The 16,540-nt window shown below is 35.8% G+C and overlaps 1 long non-coding RNA gene across 1 annotated transcript; it reads right to left on the reverse strand.

Moving 5' to 3' along the window:
• Window positions 1–9,153: 9,153 nt before the first annotated feature.
• LOC112181972 lies at window positions 9,154–12,917 on the reverse strand. The gene is made up of 6 exons (XR_002929221.2): window positions 12,838–12,917; window positions 12,676–12,752; window positions 11,887–11,957; window positions 11,550–11,666; window positions 10,336–10,519; window positions 9,154–9,642 (listed from the first exon to the last, which is right to left on the reverse strand). It is a non-coding gene; the product is annotated as an uncharacterized LOC112181972 (long non-coding RNA).
• Window positions 12,918–16,540: the final 3,623 nt, after the last annotated feature.

Here is a 16,540-nt window from a genome sequence, read left to right on the forward strand (position 1 = left end):
AATTGCTTTATTCTATGATTTGTATGGTCACCTTGAGTTTGAACTGTGATTTTGTTATGCTTGATAATGGTGGACGGTCTGGATTTGAGTGGAGGGGAAAAGAGATTGGAGTTATATAATTCTGCATATTGATTAGCGGAAAGATATATTCATATATTCACTGTTGGTGATTTATGACAGTGCTGGGTTATTTAGCTTTTACCAAATGTAGGTAGTATTGGATAGTTGAGCATATCCCAGTCAGAGTCCAATTATTGCGTTTCTCATTCTTCTGTTTTTTCTGTTTTGATAGCTGGTCAGTCTATGCTCTCAACTTATTTGATTGTTATTGGTTCATTCTTGGCCAAAGATGTTCACTTTGGTTGAAACAATTTGTTGAGTGTCTTTACTTTCCCCAAAAGATGGAGCCTTTATAAAACAAAAGGAAAAGATTGAATTTTTCAATTATTGTAGGTGCAATGTGTTTGTCTAATGGCGAAGAATATTAGATTTTCTTTTTACAAGGGTTTGCGAGTTATGTAGTTATGGTGGGTTATGTTATGTTAAATCTTAGCTTAATTAGGTTAGCAGCTTAAGTCATTGAATGGATTTTCACTTAAAAGTTATTAGTTTTCGATCTCAAATTAAGGAACTAAAGCTGTAGCTAGTACCTGCATTGTTTCCGTAGCATCTTCTGTCTTTAAGTGTGAAGAAGCAATGTGGGAGTGAAACAAATAGTGAGGGACTAAAAGATGAGTTATGGAGTTATAGTTCTTTAAATGTTGTTATTGCTCCTAAGAGCTCAACCCTACCTTTGCAGCTTTTGATTTCTTCATCTGTTGTTGTTGTGGAATTAATTTTTTTCTTTTTCTCTTTCCTTCTCAGTACTTTGCATTTCTTTTAGGTTCGTCACTCACATGCTTTGCATTCCTCTTATCCTATTGCTGTGTTCTGTGGATATTTTTATCTAACTCACCTGTTTCAAATTATGCAGTTGCAAGAATTGAAACAGCGTGCCTTAGGCAACTTGGATGAACCCTTTGTCAAGCCTGGCATAAATGAGAAGCAACCATTGCACGTGTTGATGGTAACTCTTCATTCAATGTTGATTCTTGGCGCCTTATAAAGAGAAGAATGTTGATGTATTTGTTTTGTGTACACATGCCTTTACTCTTTCTCTACTATTTTTTTAATCCGTAACCCAATACATGTCTCATTTAGGTGTGCATTTAAGTGGCTGATTATATACAGAGTTTGGTGTAGGAGTACTTTTGACTACCAAGATGATTTTTGAGTAAGGCTAGTTTTTGCTTTGAAGCAAAGTTTGGTGTAGAACTTTTGTACATTGTTGCTCATATGCTGCTAGGCTAGCCTATGTTGGTTGTAGGGTTTTATTTTGTGAAATATGTTGAATTGGAGAATTTGGAAAGAAAATTAATGGAAAGCCCCAACTTTTGGACGATGAGAAATGCATTTCTTTTCCCAGCAGTAGCTACATGCAAACTTTGCACATCATTCTTGTCAAAATGAAGTGAAATATGTGAAAGCATAACAAAACAGTAATGCCAAGGAAAATGAAGTCAGTTGAGAGATTAGAAATCGATACCAAAATGAAAATCGATGTCTTATGATAATCAGTATATCGAAATGTGTCTACAGAACCGATGTACTAAAGACCAGTGCGCATCGATTTTTAAATACCAAAACGTAATCTATTGTCAACGTACACATCACATGCCACAAAGTAAACCAATGTACCATTAAACAAAGAACATCAATTGTAAAAAAAAAAAAAAAAGCGATGTCTAAAATGGAACAAAACATCGGTGTATGTGACACTAAGCGATGTATATAAAACCATTGGAGATCGTTTTACGTAAATGAAAATGATTATCTGTGTGAAAGGAAACATCATTCCTAAAAACAAACTGATGGCGTCTAAAGATACAGTCATCGTTCCTAGGAAAATAATGTGGCAAGCTACACGTAAAAATGCCCAAGAACAAACAATAATTTTTGAAAATTGATGTCTAGAAAGGTTCGAGACATCACTTCTTCCATAGAATTCGATGCAAATGTTCACGTAGGTATTGCTTGACATATATTTTATTAAGCATGAAATGCGAAAATATAAAGATCTAAATATAGTTAACATACAAAATTATGATGATTATAACGATTATACATCGATTTGCGTTTTAAAAGTGATGTGCGTTGTGGTCATGGACATTGGTTTCCGACCGATGTTTGATTTTTTTTATCTTTCTCTACACCCACTTAGACATCTGTCGAATTTTTGTTTCACATCGGTTCTGGACTGATGTATATGAACAAAATTCTAGTAGTGCAAGAAAGAATGTGTTGTTAATATGGTAAATTTTATTTTTTAAAAGGACACATGTCAACATTTAAGTAGCTAACATGTTAACCAGTTCAATAAGTTTCCATTATATTAATTTATTAAAAATAAAAAAAATAAAAAAAAATAAAAAAAATAAGGGTATGACATACATTAAGGTACTCTAGAAGAAATTTGTCGATTAAGATCTATCTTTTTGTCCCTGTAGAGATTGAACTCATTCTTTCAGACGAAAAAAAAAAAAATCATTCTTTGCTTATATAATGGTGGAAGTAATTATTCTATAAACAAGAAAGATGCCAAAAAGTAGTAATGCAACTTGGAGGATTATGATCATAGCTACTATTGAGTATGAACATTCAGGCAATTCGATTCAAACCAGGTATTTCATTAGGATATGACCCCTACATCAGATGAAAGCTATTTCCAGGTGTAGCCGGAAGTTTTCTATATCACTCGATTTCAATTTCTTTGGTGTTCATAAGGAGAGAGCTTTGGAGAATGTTTAATTTTATTGTTGTTGTTCATTTTCGTCATTATACAGTGTTATATGAGTTTCAACTTTCGAGTCACATGTTACCAAACACTCCAATGCTTTTTAATAATCATACCAACCTTAAACAAAATATAGTTTACCAAACGGTTAGCTGATTATTTTTACAGTGATTATTTTCACAGCTTCGCTTTTTAATAACCGAGTATTTTCACAAACTGAATTTTGAGAAATTTGCCTCAGTATTGTAGGCTCAGTTATTGATGCAGTCAGATTGATAACTAGGTTTACCAGCAATAAACCTAAGCAAAAGATTCTGGAGTCCACCAGAGATAAAAGAGAATAATCTCAATTTAATTGATAAAAGATGAAAGATCCGTTATGCAGCCGCTTGAGGCTGCATAAATAAGAGAAAAGTACCCTAGGGCGACTAACAATGAAACCCTAAGGCCCATGGATAAAAATGAAAACAACCCAAAATTAACTAAGAAAACCAAAAACGGGTAAAATAGAAAAATGCAGTTTTGAGGCCCTAAACGACCCCGAAAGCCCGAAAAAGGTCACAGGTCGTGGCATAGCGACGAGTTTGATTTCTGGCGCGATTCCCTTTCCGGAAAGCTAAAGTGCGTCCCAATCGGACTCCGGAGGCCCATTTCACGTCTACTAGTCACTTTTCGGTTTCCACCTTTAGCACGATCCAATTGTTCTTGAAATTGGACCGCCATCTGTTCTACATCAGTTATACACTATCCTGGAACTTTGCTGTGCATTTGACCGAATATTTAAAGAGCACTTAGATGGAGGGTAAGATTTGTTCGTAAACTTTCAATTTTGACTCATCAGTGTATTTAGTGTTTTCAGATGCAGAACTTTTGGAGATCTACAATACCATTTTGCAGTCTTAAGTTGAAACGGAGCCTATGTTAATTTGATTAAATGATATGATTTTTTTTTTTGGGTATTTAACTTTAATATTTCTTAGTGTACGTACTTAACTATCAATCTCTTTAGTAAATGTGGCAAATCATCTGAGATATGACTCATGCATTATACAGGAAAATTAATGTAATTGTTCTATATCTAATCCGAATGCTTAATAAAAAAATTTAAAAAAATATAATTGGAGCAATCTTCTATCTTTTAGTACTACTGCTCGATGAATCTCTTATATAAAGTTGGCAGCACATGGCGTGGATCAAGGTGTCGTCAGCAACATGAAATATCTTGTGACTTCAAATGAGAAAGATTTATCAATGGTTCATACTTCATAGGTATATTGATTCGAGAGAGTGGGCAGGGGAGAGGCATTATAAATGTAAAGACAGTAGGATTCAAAGTTTACAAAATGAATTTTGAGAAATTTGTGTGGGTTCAGGAAAACATCTTGGGTGATTTTGTGGGTGGTAACTCCTCTATATCTGTGCTTGGTTCATAATGGTCAGGATGTCAACCAAATTGCATATGCTTCAGCTATGGTTGGGATCGGATAAGTATCGATTTATTGCTTGCATATTCATTTGCCTAACTCAATCCCCCATACGGCTATAACATGAGAAGAAAGTATTGCGTTGAAGGATCATGTCTACCCGGTTATCATTCATGATTCATCTTTTTCCACTAATCCCAGAATGCTAAACTCTCGGCTGTTCTCCATATGTATATCCCAGAATGCCCTAAATGTATAAAACCTAATCATAAATTCAAAGGATTCCATAATTTTGGTTGCATAAGCTGAAGTGATAAATTAGTTATTGCAAAACCTTTTGTTAACGAGTCGGAAAACATAATAAGCATATGGATCATTTGTGGTAAACACTAGTATAAGCAATTCGCAAAATTCAATCAAATTTCTATATATAAAGGGAGGGCTAAAGTAGTATTATTATGGTAAAATAAAAAAAGCATATATATTTGTGTGTGAGAGGAAACTTTCACTTTCTTCCCCTCTCTTCGCCAATAATGTACAAGTGCATAGCACTGGTATGAGGTTAGTGATTTTAATTCCGTGCGCATTATGATATATAGTTTCTGGCCTTAGCAAAAGTCTTCTTAATTACATCCTTCATTCGGGCAGTACTGCACCTATCTTAACCAGATGAACATCCTAGAAGTGCAACGTACTTCAGACAAGGGCATAACACGCTATGGGGATATGGTGGCTTTATTACATTGTGTACGTACTGGCTGGGCCATTCTTTTCCTCCTCTGATTCTTCCTCTCTGTGTCATTAATCAGTGGCGTAGGAGTTGATAGGTTGTCTTCAAGATGATCTCTCTCATGTGCAGTCAATCAGTAGGAAAAAGTCACTTGCAAGCTGGAGCTAGGGCTTAGGGTTTTAGCATTGGATGCTTACTAAAGGTGCCCGCATCTTGATCAGATAACAAAATAAAGCTTACATTAAATGAAAAGTACGTAGATTTCTTTTGTTATCAAGTACAATGGTGCCCTTGTGACTGGCCTATATTAATTGCAATGAAATGAGGTTCCTTGTTTCCATACCCGTAGCACAGGCTAACAGAAGAAGAAATTTGCAAGGGCACCATCAATATCTGCGACTCTCTTCCACCATCAAACCTTCCACAGTACAGCACTAATTGCTCTTCCGCATTCACCCACCTCACAGCATCTAAGCTATCAGTTTCCACATCCACTTCAATCAGTCTGCGCTCTAAGACCAGTTCCAATCCAAGCTTGATGGCGAGCACTTCGGTTAAACACTTACATGCACTGTGCCTCCTTGATCAAACTATTGGAGATGAAAGATCTCACATTAGAAAAGTGACAAAATATAATATAACTTATAAGTGGGTGGATCACACTTAATTGTACCAAGACCTTTTGTGATTAAAACCCAACACCTAATGGGTGGTTAAGTTGGGATAGTATCGGTACAATGATGGGCAACGAGCCACGCTTGTCGCTATTTAACACAAACTGCTGCCTTGCTCGGCCCACCGCCGGCGTCAAAAGCCCAAACTTATAGTGCAGCTAGCACCTCCAAACACCATGCCCAAGATTTCATTGAAAGCCCCGTCACAGTTCAACTTTAATCTCCCCATCACATGTGGTCTCCATCGAACTACCCTCTCTTCCTCTAATCCTCTCTTCTAATTCCAGTTGGATCAACCCTTCCCACTGTCCTCATCACATCTTGGACCTCAACTATCTGTCAAACCCTGCTCTTAACAATGTTAGGTTGCACGACTTCATTACCATGTAGCTTCAATTCCGCCTTCTTTCTCTCCCTCCAGTTAATCCATAATAGAATTAAGAAGCTGAAGCATCTTCTCAATTAATATCACCACTACAATTATAAGCAACTGCCACACACACTATTCGTGACAAATTTGGGCCAAAGGCCACATATATGTGTGTCTAAGAGCCATTGCCACATTGTAGCCACGTTTCTTTGGGTCAGTGCTCTGTGGGCCAGTTGCTTTGGCAAGAATACCCACGCTTCACTCTCTACTTGACTTGTTTTTCATTTTTGCCATGATAGGTCCCATTTCTTTATATAAAATGTTGGGAGCCAAAGTTAGTATTATATTATTCTAGTATGGCCACACTTATGCTGGGTTCGTGTCTTCATCAATACAAATATTAAAAAAAAAAAATTTGATTAAAATGAATTCTCAATATCTGAAATTTTTTCTGGTATATATAATGAAAATCCAATATCTGTGTATTGAATATACAACAATAATTTCCTATATTGTAAAAATCAACTAAATAGATAACTAAATCTTTCTATGCAAACTTTAGTACATCAATAATGTTATACTTCTCTAAATACTAACCAACAAACCAAATGGCTTATGACCTCAATTTCTCCCAGGCTCCAACAACAGCTCTAACATGAACTGAAAATTTTATACATAAGTAGATCTGTCATCTCTACATACCATATACTAATTGACCTTGCCTTAACTTCTCCTAGTCTTGAACACCAGTTCAGACTCTTCAAAATTCAACATGGAAACTGGATACTCTGAGTTGGACTTGATATAAATTATCCTGATACAAAAATAATAAAAAATTGCGTATCAAATAGGTATCAACTCCAAGCACACAAATTATATATATTGTTTAAAACAGCAGTACTATATATATGCTAGAATTATAGCTAGTTAGGTTACCTTCTCAGTGAGTAACATATTCTTGTGTGCTCTCGTGCTTAAGTTTTGTTCTATCATACGCTTTTGTAGCTGTCTGTTCGAAACGATAACCTCCTAACACATTATGTCTGAGAAAAGATTAAATACAAATAACAATGGTGTAAGACAGTTTACAATGACTAATTTGAACATAGGAAGAAAAAGACTCACTAACCCAATTAACTGATACTGTAGTTCGATCGAGACATGCAGCAATAGCAGAAATTCACCGTTTGGAACATGAATACGTTGATTAGTCTAACAAGCATATGAGATGCGGTTGATTAGTCAGTGGCATTGAATCATCTTCAATTCACAAATTTAAATTGTTTCAATGTTGTCATTTTTCTTGGATTTAACAAGTAATAAGCAACATGAACTGAATTTCCCTTGAAGCCATATGATCAAAGTCATAAAACACAAGAACTTTGATGGTAGAGCAGTAAACTATCACTAGTTTATAATAGAAGGCTAAGCTTGTAGGTTTTGGTAAAACTAATTTATCCTAGAAATTCAAATGACGATAATTGTAATGTAGTTATTAGCATTTCAGTACCATGTTGGTTTATAGAAAAGTACCTGAGGTTTGATGGCTATTTTATCATCAATTATCCAAGTTCCTGTACAGTTGACAGAGTTTACCAAATCCCTCTCCAAGCCTAGAAACTCTAGTCAATAATATACGAAACACTATCGTGTAGATCGATAAAATACTAGAGATACGTTTTCAATACAAATGAAAACTATAATGAGTCAAAGAGATGTCGCATATTTTGGGATTTCTTCAAGTGTTCCCAGTCCAGTCAATTAATGACAAATAATGTGTAGCTATAACATAAATTTACCTGCTTGAGCAAGTAACAAATCTTTGTCTTCTCTTGTTCATCGTTTCCTGAAGTTCTTTCTTCCATATTATTGACTGCAAAATCAGCATCAATTGTAATTTAATAAAATGCTAAACAAAAGATATATATGCCAAGTCCTCCAAGAACTAAAAAAATGAAAGTAAAACCATGATGATGATTGGAGGAGGGCTTGGCATATTTTAGTTTTCTGTTGCAGCTAGATCATATGTTGTTGCAGCTTTCTGTTCCATATCCTGAAGATCTGAACTTGTAGAAGTTAAACCTTATAAAGCGCCTAGTCCAATAAACAATCGTTTTCATTAAAAATTCAATAAAATCAAAGCATCAGATACCAAATACCCAAAAAACCTAGATCAGAAGATAGTTGCCTGATCAATGTGGTTTTCCCTACTTGCAGAACCCAACCAAAAAAGACAACCTAATATCGATTACCAACCATGACATGAGAATCTAACAATTGAAATGGAGGCACCAACAACAAAAAAGGAGCTCCTCACCAGAAAAGAGATCATTGGTTGGTGACTGATAAGTAGTTTGGAATGCTGATGGAGTGCCATAGAAATGGATTCAGATGGGTTGATGGGTAGATCTGAGAGGAAATATGGCACTAGATTCAACACAGGCCAAAACACAAAGAGAGAGAGAGAGAGAGAGAGATGTTTTGCAGAAGGACGATACTTCGCTGACCAAGGCTGGTCAGCCAATGCTAACCATGGCTATCGTGGCTCTCTCAAAGCCCAACACGTGTGTATTTTTTCCCCCTCCATCTGAATGGAGTGAATTCCTTCTCTTCTTCCTTCTCAAATCTTAAGGAAAATCCACAATTTCTATCCAAACCCGAACACTCTACTCTAAGGCCAGCCTCAGAATCCAAACTAGAAATGAAGAAAGAAGGCAAAGATTCGGCGCGCAGCAGTCACCTACAGCGAAGAAACTGTTCATGGTGGTCGGAGTCGAAGAAACTGACACTGATGGCAGAACCCTTTATGCTTCTTCTTTCTTGTTTGATCTCTTCCCCTTTGCTTGTTTCTTTGCCCACAGACCCTTGTGATTATGATCATCACCATCCATTGATTTTGGATTTGGGATTTGATGAGGGACAGAGGAAGAATGGATCTGATATTCTGATGGCCGAGGAAGAACCGAAGAAGAGAAGGAATTCAGCTGTTTGTGTTGTTGTGGTTTTTGTGTGTTTGGGGAGAACATGTGTCGATCTGCGAAAAAGCCACGTTGTGTTTGGTTAGGACGGGCTGACCAGCCCTGGTCAGCCAAGTATTATCCTTTGCAAAATAGATCTATAACTAGGCAGAAGGCCCGCGCGGTGCTGCGGGTATACTATTGATATGGTTGAATTTTACATCGAAACTACGTTCTAGATATATTACATATAGTAAAACTATATTACACGTTGTTCTATGTTATAGATATATTACATTGAAACATATTGTTCTACATTATAGATATATTACATCAAAACTACGTTATAGGCAAATGTTAAAGGCTACAGATGCTAACCAAAAATCTGGTGCCTTTTCCAGATTGCAATTATGATGTCTCTGCCAGACTTCCAAAAATACAGATGTCAACGAAGTAGTTGTTTATGTACATTGTGCCAAAAATGGTTAGGCTTGGCCAAAACGTGTGAAGACGGGTAGCTATTTACATCAGGTCTTTAGATAAGTCTTGAAGTGAGTCTTCAAGTGAATCTGTAAGGATGTCACCCCTGAAGTAGATGAATGGATGCTGCCACTATCTTGGTTTTCGAACCAAAATTGGTTTTCAACGTTGTCCCTTGTTCCAGCAGACAATATCCTAGTATGAAATTGAAAGACCATTACAAATAGAAAATACAATAAACAAATAAATAACCAAAAAAAGAGAGAGGAGAAAATCAACTGCATAGGTCATTAGCAACTTAAGAAAAAAAAAACAGCAAATAACTATTTAAGATTAGATTCATATTAACTGCCTCTACTTGTTTTCTATTATTCATCAGCTGTAAAGGTAAATGAATTTACGAATTGAACTTTAACAGAAATAATGCACATATTATAAGAGCCTAAACACAGTAATCAAATTTCATTGTTTGAGAAATAACAAATGACATAGATAGAGAAGCAAAACTGATCAGAAATGCAAAGTTCAAAAGATTTGCATTCTGTTTCTTGTTTTGGACTACAACATACTAAATCAAATAAAATGATTGCTTTTCATTTATTTTAATTCTATTTCAAAAGTGTCAGTATAGACTACGTCAAGTGGAATCTGGATGAATGTTTGAAGTTCTTGAAGTTTATGATATTAGTCTTAATAGTTGTGTGGAAGAATGCATACATGCATGTTGGCTCAAGGTTTAGTTCCTTTCACAAACCATCTTACATGAGACGTATTGATCAGTGATCGATATGAAAACTTAATCGATGCAGACCTAATTAAAGTGAAATAAAAAGAGAGAAATGATGCAGCAGAATTCATGTCACTTACTTGCTAATCAAGCTGCTGCCTAAAGGTAAAAATGCTCTGTTGTGCTTGATCCCTCTTATCAGTTACAGTTTTCAGCTCATCCCATTTACTTATCTACGACCTTAATTGCATCATCAAGTTGCTGAATTTTGGACCTAACTGCTTGTTGCTCTTTCCTTACTCCATCCAAATCACCACTTTTAAGCTACAATCAAATGATTGTGAAAATGATTAGCATACAATACATAATAAAGAAAGTCAGCAAAGAAAAATCAAGAGATTGTTAAAAAATCACCCCTAGTTATGCTAGTGCTGTGTGAACAAAAGAACATAAGTAACATAAATTAGGCCCTTCTCCACTTTCTTTACATGATTTCCTGGATCTCTTAATCATAAAAGGAAAAAAAAAAAAAAAGGAAAAGATGCACACACATAATCCTTCTCACAACTTATCACAGAACCTTCATTGACAATAGGGTTCATAGAGTGACTTTAAGCGAGCATTATAATCTATGTCCTGTTTTCCTCTATTATTCTCTCAACTAATAAACAATCAATTAATTCAAACAATATCTAATAAGAGAGATGTCAGCTCAGACAGATTTCACCACATCACTAAGCTGCACATGTAAATAGATGAAAAAACAGAAGAGAACAAAATAAGCTGTGGTATATATATAAAGCTATATTTGCTGCAGCACCATCTCAAACAGAAATTTGCATTCTTATATCACCTCAATGATTTTCTTCGTAATAAAGAATAAGTTTTTGCTTTATCTTGGAGGCATATATTAATACAATACTTACATACAAAAGGAGGACAAACTATTTCTATGGACACTGCAAAAAGGATTCTGCTGCAGTCTTTGGAAAGCAGTAGCAGGTCATGCATTAACAAAAACCAAACATGCTTTTCTCCATTCACTCTATCCTACCCTAACTCTCAAAACAAAAAAGAATAAGCAGAAGGTCTCCTTATTCACATAGTTGAACTTTGATTCATACATCCACACCTCTACCTCAAACACCAAAAGAGATATAGTATCACACTATCACTATTCCAACCATTATTCATCACTTATAATACAATCAAAAATGTCGCCTACTAAACCCTCAATTAAAGACAGACAAACTTCATTACTTTTACTGTGCTAACAATTCTCGTGCTAAATTTAACAAATGTCTAGATAGCAAAAGGAGGTCTTCTTTGCCGAATCTATTCATGATTGAAATACCTGCTGTTATCAAAATCTGGAACCTGCATGTATTTCTCTGACTTTTCTTTAGATGAATTCCATTTCAATCATGAATTCTAGGATCTGAGGAAGACAGTAATCATGAATAACTGGAATCTGCATTTACAGAGGAAAAAAAAAGGATTGATTATTAAATACAGAACTGAAGTGTTTTTAGCAGAAATTGAAAGTAGACAACAGATGATAATAAGAACAGAAAAGCTAGTATATTTATAGGTTCAATTTTTATTAATGAAATAGAGATGTTGTAAAATATGAGTAATATGAATGCTGTGAAAATAAAGATGTTCAACTTGATCAAATCCATGGTATGTACCTTTACAAAGGAAACACAAACTGATTTGCCCTCTTCTCTCTTTCACTGTAGTGCCTAAGCCTTTATAAAGACTGCAAATAATGGAAAATAGAGAAACTTCAAAACAACATAATATAGAGCAAAAACACAGCTCAGCTCTGACATTTCTAAACAGGAGATTGTAACCCCTGTTCAATTCAAGCAGGGGTTACAATCTCCTTCTGTCTGGAAAACTTTGGGTTTAAATTTGAAATTTCTGAATTTTCCAGGAAAGAACCAAAAACCAACGTAAGAGAAATCGGAAAGAACCAAAAACCCACAGAGAGAATTTGCAGCCAAACAGAGCCCTTAATTTATCAAACCCATGAATAACTCAACCTTACAAACCAAATCCAAATTACCAACTGAACACCATAGATCGAATACTCACCATGACTTCAACCATAGATCGAACACCAACAAAAACAAAAACAAAAAAACATGCAACACACCAATCAGAGAAACCACTCACCCAAACCACAAATCAAACTGGAAACAACTGCAAATACAGAGAACTACAATTCTACAAATAACAAATGCTGCAATCAAACCAATGAATGAACATTAATGAGAAGAAGCTACAAATATATATATATATATATATACACACACATATATATATAATACAGCATATTTTACATTAGAGGTTCAGTACTATATCACAATAACATAAAGTAATAGTGATTGTATCCTGTATGATGCAATTTAATACAACTGATACACCCAAACAAATTCCCAGAAAATTACAAACAACTATCCGGATCAACATACCTCATACAATTTCGATACTGCTCTCATCCTGATTGAAAATCCAAATGCCCCTAAATCAATATCAATCTCAGCAACGCCTGCACCACCCAAACCCAAAATCAGTGACATGCAAAGCTTCAGAATGAGTTTGAGGAAATTATCTGAAAAACAGATGTACAGTACCTGGGCAAAATCAATGTCTATTGAGGGAACAACCTCTCTGTCTCTCTTAATCTATCTCTCTCTCTTTCTCACTCCCTATCAATCTACCTAAATCTCTACCCGTCACCTTCTATCCGCCTCCGTGGAGCAGAGAAAGGAAGACGCGTGAAGCATTCGGTGGTAGCTCAACGGATTAACAGGTGGCAGGGACATATGAGCGTAATTTGATTAAAGGAGTGGTGGTATCTCAACAATGCAATAGGTGGCCTATGCAATTCCTATAAACAAATAAGGGCAAAAAGGTCTGGTCCCTATTCATTTCGTTTGTCGTCACTCCGTTTGCGCTTTAGTATAGTTATAATTTGATATAGTGAGAGAAGACTTTCTTTAGCTTCCTCCAATTTTAATTATTATTTTTTTGAGGCATACAGATGTCACCGATTCGCTACTCTCATCGTAAAATAAATAAAAAAACACCCAATCATGAAGTTTAATAATAATAAAAACACCCACTCAATAAGAAAATAATAAAAAATATAAAAAACAAATTATGAAAATTGCGCCTATTCACTGTTTCTAGTAAAGAAGACTTTCATAAATATAAAATAATAGATAGAAACCCCTAATGGTTTGTGCGTGGGAGCTATAGACACCAATCTGTTCAAGAACAGTGGGTATGACTCCATTATCCACCGGTCCTTCATTTCGTGGCAATATTTGTGTGGCTGTTGCCCACAATTGTTGCGGTGTATCTTCATGGTCATGGACTACTCGAGGAAAAGATTAAAAAACAAGGATACCAATTCGATGCCAAATTAGAATAATATTAATACCTCAACCTTTCCAACACCGCCACACTTTGATCACAGCTTCCAGGTTGTGTGTAAGGTTGATTCTCTAGCCTGGTTGCACCGAAAACAAACAGCAGATCGAGGTTGTAATTCTTTTCCAATGCAAAGCTTCGATTCCATGCATGCATGGGACAAACCCCGTCGAACACCCCCTCAGAAAAGTGCTGCATTTTAGGAGGCATTTTCAGTTTTTATAAGTGCCTCCGCCGATCATTACGCATATTATCTTGATGACAAAGGAGCAAAGAGACTACACTATTTTCAAATCCGCTATATTTTCTAGAGCTATAAGAACCCCATAATTGTACTGTATCTCGATCTCGACTCTAACAGTGAAGAACCACACTCACTTGAAATTAACCATGTCCGTCGTCTTTTATTTGTTCTTGATTAGGGTTACCTTTATTTATCTGATTAAGCTCCAATGCAAATCCAGGGAGATCATTTTGTCTTATTGATTGACTGAACCAGTGGTCAAAATGTCAACGAATTTTATATTTTATTGTTAAAGACTTAAAGTAGATTGTAGAAGGAAAAGATGGCTGTAGGATATGAAGACTTCGACTGCTACTAGAAATTGAAATTAATTGGCCATGGCAGATGCAATTAACACTGGACAATTAATCAGGGTCATCCAGTCCCCATTGCCATACGGGAAATCAAGTTGGTGACAGTGTACATAGAGGTTTTTTTTTTCCTCTAAAATTTGCATGGGGTAAAGTCGGGTTTAAGTTATCCAAAAATTAGAGGAGGTATACATACAAAATTAAGATATCTGAATAGAACCACTTCATAAAAAAAACTGCGATTAAAGAAAGAAAAATATAGTGATCAACATCGGTCTTGTGACAATTATAATAATGAGCTCACTTCAAGGTAAATGTGTCCTACCCACTTCTACAAACAACACGGAAAGAATCACCACATTTTTCGGAGTTAGAAATATGTAGGAGGTGCAAATAAAATTTTGTGGTGTAACAAAAAAAAAGTTGAGAAGCAAATTTTTTCTAAGCTCATTGAAGCCCAAGAGAGATGAGCATAGCTAGTTAAATCAGTTACGTAATGGAATCCACATCCTAACTGATTATGTAAAACTCAGACAAAACATATTATGATCACAGTATAAATAACGCGGGTGGGGAAGTTTCTTAAGGGGAGGAACGTACTGCATGCAATTGTCAATCGATCTTCCAGAGCTAGTTTAGTATTCTTTTTTATTGAAAGAAATCAACAACGATAACAGAGCCTCCGCGATCAAGCAATGGATTCAGGTATGATTGATAATACCATTTCAATTCAAAGTTTTTAAATTTATTTCATGAAACTATGGTTTGCCAATCTGATCTCGATCTCTAATTGATATCTTTATTTTTGGTCGGGGGTATTGTTCAGATTGGTCAGGATTGCCTAAGCACGTTTTAGATTCAGTTTTTGAGCGATTGGTGTCACTCGTAGACTATGTGCGATTCAGTGTTGTGTGTAGGTCATGGCATTGTGTAGGTGTAGCAAAGAAGAATTCAAGTAACTTGTGCCTAAAGATGTCAAGTTGTCCAATGCTCTTGATTTATAGTGACAAAAACCGGACATGGAATTTATACAATGTTGTGGATAACAAGGTCCTGGCTTTGCAATTAAGAGTTCCAAATAAGCGGTTTTGTGGGTCATCAAAAGGATGGTTGATATATGTTGAAGAAGACTTGCTGTAACCCTAATAAAACCATTCGCTGGGGTTAAAGGAAGGAAATACAAAGAAAATTCAATCATTTTCCTTCAGTACTCCCTCCCAACATGGACGCAGACTTGAGCGAGATTTGGGCTGACCGAATTAGATACAACTACTTTGTCTTCAGAGCAACTATTCCTGCAGATCACCCAATATTAAATGCGAACGATTGCATTAATGTTGTAGTCATATATGAGGACTATTGTAGGTTGGCTTTTATTAGACTCAACAAAGACACTACATGGACTTTTGTTGACAGTAGGTGGACGTTAATACGAGAAGTTGTTCACACTGAAGATAAGTTCTAATGTTCTATGCTATGAATCGATGGAGCCAGCTTTTGTCTTTTGGTATTACGGCTCAGTCCAACTTAAATGTGAAATTGGTTGGACACGAGATTTCAGGAACCAAGTTTATGCAGAGATAAGGGATTCAAAGTCTTTTATTTCAATTTCGATCGGTGTGAGTGGATTGAGAAGAAAACACTCGGTGATGTTGCTCTCTTCATTGGTGATAACTCTTCGCTCTCTGTTTTGGCTTCAAATTTTTCACTTTTCAGGGTGCATGCCAAATTGCATATACTTCAACCACGATTGCGATCGCAGAGGGAAAGATTTCAAACATTACGACTTTGCTGTGTATAACGTGGAAACTGGAATAAGGTTGCAAAATATGTTAATACCTTAGTGAATATGGCCAATCGACCTTGTATCTGGATTGTACCAACTTTTCAAGCAAGCGACTGATATAAATGCATGCATGAATAGTAGTTAGTAATTAATTATTCTTGTGAGTTGTCTCTTTTACAGGGTTTGTAATCCAATTTGGTTCTCCAATAACTCTAATTAGTTATAATTGATTGGTATGTCAGGATCATGGGATCGAAGATTTTGATCTTGACTCTCAATTTGTACTATCCGCGGGTCCTTTTTGTGATTGATTAGAATCCAAATTTTATTGATATTTTGCAACCCCCAAGATTAGCACCGGTGTACGAGGAGTATTGGACCTACAAGCTTGTGTAATGTTGTGTACACAGGGTCTTCTCCCTGATTTCTTGTCTCAGTTTAATCAGTCACACTAATTTAATGTTGATCCCCAAAGTGACACTGAACAAGTTGATCATTTTAGACCTATAAGCTTGTGTAAT

This window comes from Rosa chinensis, chromosome 1 (genome assembly GCF_002994745.2).
Source record: "Rosa chinensis cultivar Old Blush chromosome 1, RchiOBHm-V2, whole genome shotgun sequence".
NCBI classification, from domain to species: domain Eukaryota; kingdom Viridiplantae; phylum Streptophyta; class Magnoliopsida; order Rosales; family Rosaceae; genus Rosa; species Rosa chinensis.